Genomic DNA, 6,270 nt, shown 5'->3' with positions numbered 1-6,270 from the left:
CCTGTGTTCTAATCGACACCCCTGGGTGAAGTGGGGAAGCCGGACCAGCCAGCCAGTAGAAACCAGTCCATATACAGTCCTTTCCTTTAACCCTCACTAACACCTACAGACGAAGAAAAATGGAGTGGGAGTACTACCAACTTGATTGATTGATTGACATTTTTATTAGGCAAAAAGAATGTAAAACATCACAATTACATTTATAATACTTTTGTCTAAAAGGTCCGTCCAAAAAAGTCCTTGGGGACTTGTTTCCGTTGGGGTCCTTGGTATTCATTTCATAGACATATATAGTAGCAACCAAACAGTTCAAATATCAACATCAAAATACAGAGAAGAATAACACTATGTACAAAAAAGCAAAAAGCATGAAAAAACTAAAACAAAATATAGCTGCAAGCAGCAATAAACGGGTTCAAGGCATGATAGGCAAAAAGCGATATGCAAAATAGCACAATAAGACATAGAAACAGAATGGATTGAGACTTGAGACAAAGCAGCCCATGCAACTAACAAATGAGCATTCTCAGCAGAGTGCTGAGGGATGGTGGCTAGCAATCCAGGGTTAAGGACCTCACTCATGGACACCTCAACCCATGGCCATAGACAGGAATCAAACGTTCAACCTTCGGACTCACTCCAGCCTGACAACAAAAGCCAGGTCCACCTCGCATCAAAGCCCCACCTCGCGCCGCCTCCTCCTCCTCCTCCTCGCATCAAAGCCCCGCCTCACGCCTCCTCCTCCTCCTCCTCCTCGCGAGGAGGAGCGCCTCGCATAAAAAATCTCGAAAAGCCCCGCCTCGCGCCGAAACCTCACGCCTAAAAACGAACATACCTTTCCAATTTCCCAACGAATGCCAATTTCCCTGTGACATACTGTACTTTACTTGAGTATTAGATTTGTTTGATACTTATTACTCTTACTCGAGTACATTTCCAAGACAAATATTTTACTTTTACTCGAGTACATTTCTAGGAAGGCTGTAAAGTACTGAGTACTTTTAGGTTGGTTGTTTTTTTCCAAAAATGCAATTGGCCACACTTCTGCTCTATAGCACTGTCTATGTCTGTGGCAGGGGTCATCAACATGTCTGTACACGGACAAACGTGTCTGTGGCAATACTTGTCCATGTCCGTAGCACATTTTGTATTTTGTTTATAATGTGTACATAATCCTAAATATTCACAATATTATTTTTTTAATAATTTGTTTGAATGATTTTGGTGACTCGTAAAGTGTCGGGATGACTTGCTCATTAATATGTTGCAGGAGATTTGTTGTGTTGGTACCCGTACATGATTGCCTCAGGTGAGGATGCAAGACAAGACAGACAGATAGAAGTAATGCTTTGCTAATAGCTGCCTTAATTATTTCATTGTTACACTGGCATACCTTACATCATACCACCTACACATGGTCTGAGACTTTCTCATCAACATCGAGTACTTGTTCACTTTAACAGAAACCACAACTCTTGAAACTAACAAATGAGTGGGGCAGTGTGAATTAACACAGGATTGACCCTGGCAGCATATCATTGGTACACGTGTGTTACCTGTTTATTAAGCTACTACTATTTTTCAACCACATCTAATGAGACAAGACATCAGTTGAATACGTTTGGGAACAGACGTCATGAGACAAAAGACGCAGTATACAACACATTATATTTGATGGGAAAATGAATTGCAACAACTATGCAGTAAGTGAAGAAAGGGAACTTGGTAAGACACTTTCTGACAAACCATAAATCATTTGACTAGACCTTTCCACCAGACAGAGAAAAAGGAACTGAAATCTCGGCTGTGGCAGTGGCTCAGGGGTAGAGTGGCCGGGTAGAGTGAACTTGAAACCGCCAGGTTCCCAGTTCGATCCTGGGCTGGAGAGCTCCCCCAGAGTTAGTGTCGAAGTGTACGCTGAACCTCTAATTGCTCCCGATGAGAAGGTTGGTGCCTTGCATGGTTTCCTCTGCCATCGGTGTATGAATGTGTGGGTGAATGGGTGAATGTAATGCACAATCTATGTAAAGCGCTTTGGATAAAAGTGCTATATAAATGTACCATTTACCATTTATCTCAGCCATATGTATTTGTATACCATACATGGAACTGGATAGAGCTCTCTCATCATTATTCTACTGTAAGTATTTGTCTCATCAGCGAGAACTGCACAGTGATGGTGAAAAAAGAGAACTTGCGGACAAACCACACTAAACATTTCCAGCAGACAGAGAACTGAGAAAAACAAATAAACTAAGGAACTGAAATGTCAACCATTGCCATGTAAAAATATCAAGTCAAGTGCAATCATCAGTATGTTCATCATAAATAATGTTTTTATTATTGTTTGGTGTGCATTACACTTTTTTCATAATTATACATATTAAACTATTGACTTATTATCTCGACACTGCGGCTCTTATTTTTTGCGGATATTCGCTGGCGACTGCTACACCTCTGACCAATCAAAATGGTAGGCCAGGGGTCTTCAACAGGGGGTCTGTCACCCCTAGGGGGTCCACAGAGTTACTACAGGGGGTCCGCCAAATCTATGTGAGATAGAGATTTCATTTTCTCTCTCTCTTCTTTTTTTCCACACTAACCACTTGAACCCCGAGCATCCCTATTCTGGGGGGAACATTCACCAAAAATAGCTTATCTACAAGCTGAAATAGATCAAATAGCCGATCTACAAGCTGATATTGTAGATCAGCTTGTAGATCGGCCAAGATAGCCGATCTACCGATCAAAATAGCCTATCTAATTTTAGATCTATCTAAAATAGGCCAAAATAGTCGATCTACAAGCTGACAACGCGTTGTCAGCTTGTAGATCTGCTATTTTGGGTCAAGAAGTTTGGTGTAGAGGCAAAAATGAAACACCAAGTACAGTACATGTAAGCCAAATGTAAAGTTTATAGTATTAGTTGGGGGGTCCCTGCTTCATCTCTCTCTCAGCTAAGGGGTCCTCTACATAACATTGAGTTTATACGCATATACGGGTCGCACTGGACGTGTAGAGGCACTATAAATTAAGCGTGGAGTTGCCAAAACATTTCCCCCATAAAATGGGGTCATGGCATAAAAAAGCTTGAGAACCCCTGGTGTAGAGAGCATCATGAAAGGAGAGGATGTGGTCAAAAAGTAGGCTGTAGATAGCACTGAGAAATGAAACCTTGTCTAGCATCTTCAACCTAACCACATGCCGTGCAATATCTGACTTCTCTGTGGGTGCTCGGGCTCCCCGGCACCCAGGTTTGGCACCAATGTCTGCACGTCTCTGCACAAACATACACTGAACAGAGAGAAGGTTCGGTTTTCTATGTCAACTGTATGCATGCATTATGAGTAGGGATGGAGCTCGAAAACCGAGTCCATATATACCCGGGCATGAATTTATCGAGACCCGGGTATCGATAAGCTTTGGGCTTGTCGAGCCTGTTATCGAGTGCAGCGGCCCATGACGTCATGTCTAAACTATCAAAATAAGAGGCGATCAAGAAATAAATCTAATCACCCACGCTGGCACAAACATGTCGGTCTAAAAGTGTATTGATAGCTGCAAGTTGTGCCAAACAGCGCTGCCTGGGGAAACAAGGAAGAGGAATTTTATTGGCTCACTACATCACTATTTTAAGGGGACTGTAAGCGTCCATTTTACACTCGAGTGGTTGCGTCGTTGTTGCGTTTACATGTGCGGTGCAGCGGTGAAACAATGGCGTTAACAAGTGAAACGCTCAAAAGTTTCACTCGTCCTCTTCTACCCAAGGTAGCAAGTCTCCTTTGACAATTTTAATAATCCAATTGATAATAATCCGTTTGGGATCTCCCTGTGAATGAATAACTAGTGTTGCTTGAGCGTGTCCGTCTTCCAGTGGTGAACAGTAACGGAGTAAATGTACTTGAGTACTGTACTTAAGTACAGATTCTGAGGATCTATACTTTACTTGAGTATTAGATTTGTTTGATACTTATTACTCTTACTCGAGTACATTTCCAAGACAAATATTTTACTTTTACTCGAGTACATTTCTAGGAAGGCTGTAAAGTACTGAGTACTTTTAGGTTGGTTGTTTTTTTCCAAAAATGCAATTGGCCATTGTTGTGTTGGTACCCGTACATGATTGCCTCAGGTGAGGATGCAAGACAAGACAGACAGCTAGAAGTAATGCTTTGCTAATAGCTGCCTTAATTATTTCATTGTTACACTGGCATACCTTACATCATACCACCTACACATGGTCTGAGACTTTCTCATCAACATCGAGTACTTGTTCACTTTAACAGAAACCACAACTCTTGAAACTAACAAATGAGTGGGGCAGTGTGAATTAACACAGGATTGACCCTGGCAGCATATCATTGGTACACGTGTGTTACCTGTTTATTAAGCTACTACTATTTTTCAACCACATCTAATGAGACAAGACATCAGTTGAATACGTTTGGGAACAGACGTCATGAGACAAAAGACGCAGTATACAACACATTATATTTGATGGGAAAATGAATTGCAACAACTATGCAGTAAGTGAAGAAAGGGAACTTGGAAAGACACTTTCTGACAAACCATAAATCATTTGACTAGACCTTTCCACCAGACAGAGAAAAAGGAACTGAAATCTCGGCGGTGGCAGTGTAGAGTGGCCGGGTAGAGTGAACTTGAAACCGCCAGGTTCCCAGTTCGATCCTGGGCTGGAGAGCTCCCCCAGAGTTAGTGTCGAAGTGTAAGCTGAACCTCTAATTGCTCCCGATGAGAAGGTTGGTGCCTTGCATGGTTTCCTCTGCCATCGGTGTATGAATGTGTGGGTGAATGGGTGAATGTAATGCACAATCTATGTAAAGAGCTTTGGATAAAAGCGCTATATAAATGTACCATTTACCATTTATCTCAGCCATATGTATTTGTATACCATACATGGAACTGGATAGAGCTCTCTCATCATTATTCTACTGTAAGTATTTGTCTCATCAGCGAGAACTGCACAGTGATGGTGAAAAAAGAGAACTTGCGGACAAACCACACTAAACATTTCCAGCAGACAGAGAACTGAGAAAAACTAATAAACTAAGGAACTGAAATGTCAACCATTGCCATATAAAAATATCAAGTCAAGTGCAATCATCAGTATGTTCATCATAAATAATGTTTTAATTATTGTTTGGTGTGCATTACACTTTTTTCATAATTATACATATTAAACTATTGACTTATTATCTTTGCATTATTTGAATTAGGGGTCTATAATAAGATGAAAAGCCAGTGGCTAAATAGATCTCATGGCCTCAATGAAACTGTTGGGGGGGGGGGCATGTTCGAAGCAGAATCGAACATGGCTACTACATGGCACTCGACCCCCTTGTTAAGCCTTTCTTTTACACTTCTTAGTATGCAAAAGCAATATATTTTATGTTAATCTAGTAATCATGCTAATTCAATGTTTCTGTATTATTACATCTTGTATGGGTGTATAGGAGTACAATTATTTTGTTCTGGTTCCTCAGTCATTTCTATGTTTTTATAGGTGTTTCTGCAGGCTTTTGTATAACATAGTGATTCTACAAGCAAGCACATCAGTGCATGCAGTTACGTCCTATGAATTCATTGTGAAAACATTACAGCAATTCATCGATATAAAAATTAAGAAATGTACTGCTACTTTTACTTTTACTTGTACTTTAAGTATTTTTAAAAGCACAAAGTACTTTTGAATACTTAAGTATTTAAAAGCAATTACTTTTTTACTCTTACTTGAGTAACATTTTGACTGAGCTACTTCTATTTGTAGTGGAGTAAATTTGAGCATGGGTATCTCTACTCTTACTCAAGTGCTAGGGTCGAGTACTTTGTCCATCTCTGCCGTCTTCTCAGTCTATCGTTGCCGAAAATGGCAGATCTACAAGATCACAACGTGGTGCGAACAGACGCAGTGTGAGCTTGGAGATCGGCTATGTTTGGTGCGTGACACCGTCATACGATGAAGTATAGATTGCGCTTTTAAAGTGACAGTACACACATTAACCGTTTCTTCAATATTATTTTCCAAAAGTAAAAAGGTCACTTGCCTTCTGTCTGCTAGAAAAGTACTGTATTTTAAGGCCCTAGTAAAATGTAGTGCGAGTGATATTTTTGGTTAAAACAAAGAAAAAAGAATAGAAAAAATAAATATGCATTTTTTGTTTATAAAGATCGAGTTGAAGAGACATGGAGATTTTATAGTAATTATTACAGTACTATTCATAATATAAAGCCATTTAACACTTATTGCAC

Source organism: Gymnoscopelus braueri, assembly GCF_963280865.1.
Source record: "Gymnoscopelus braueri genome assembly, chromosome: 12".
Lineage (NCBI taxonomy): Eukaryota > Metazoa > Chordata > Actinopteri > Myctophiformes > Myctophidae > Gymnoscopelus > Gymnoscopelus braueri.
Note: the sequence above shows the minus strand (reverse complement) of the source record.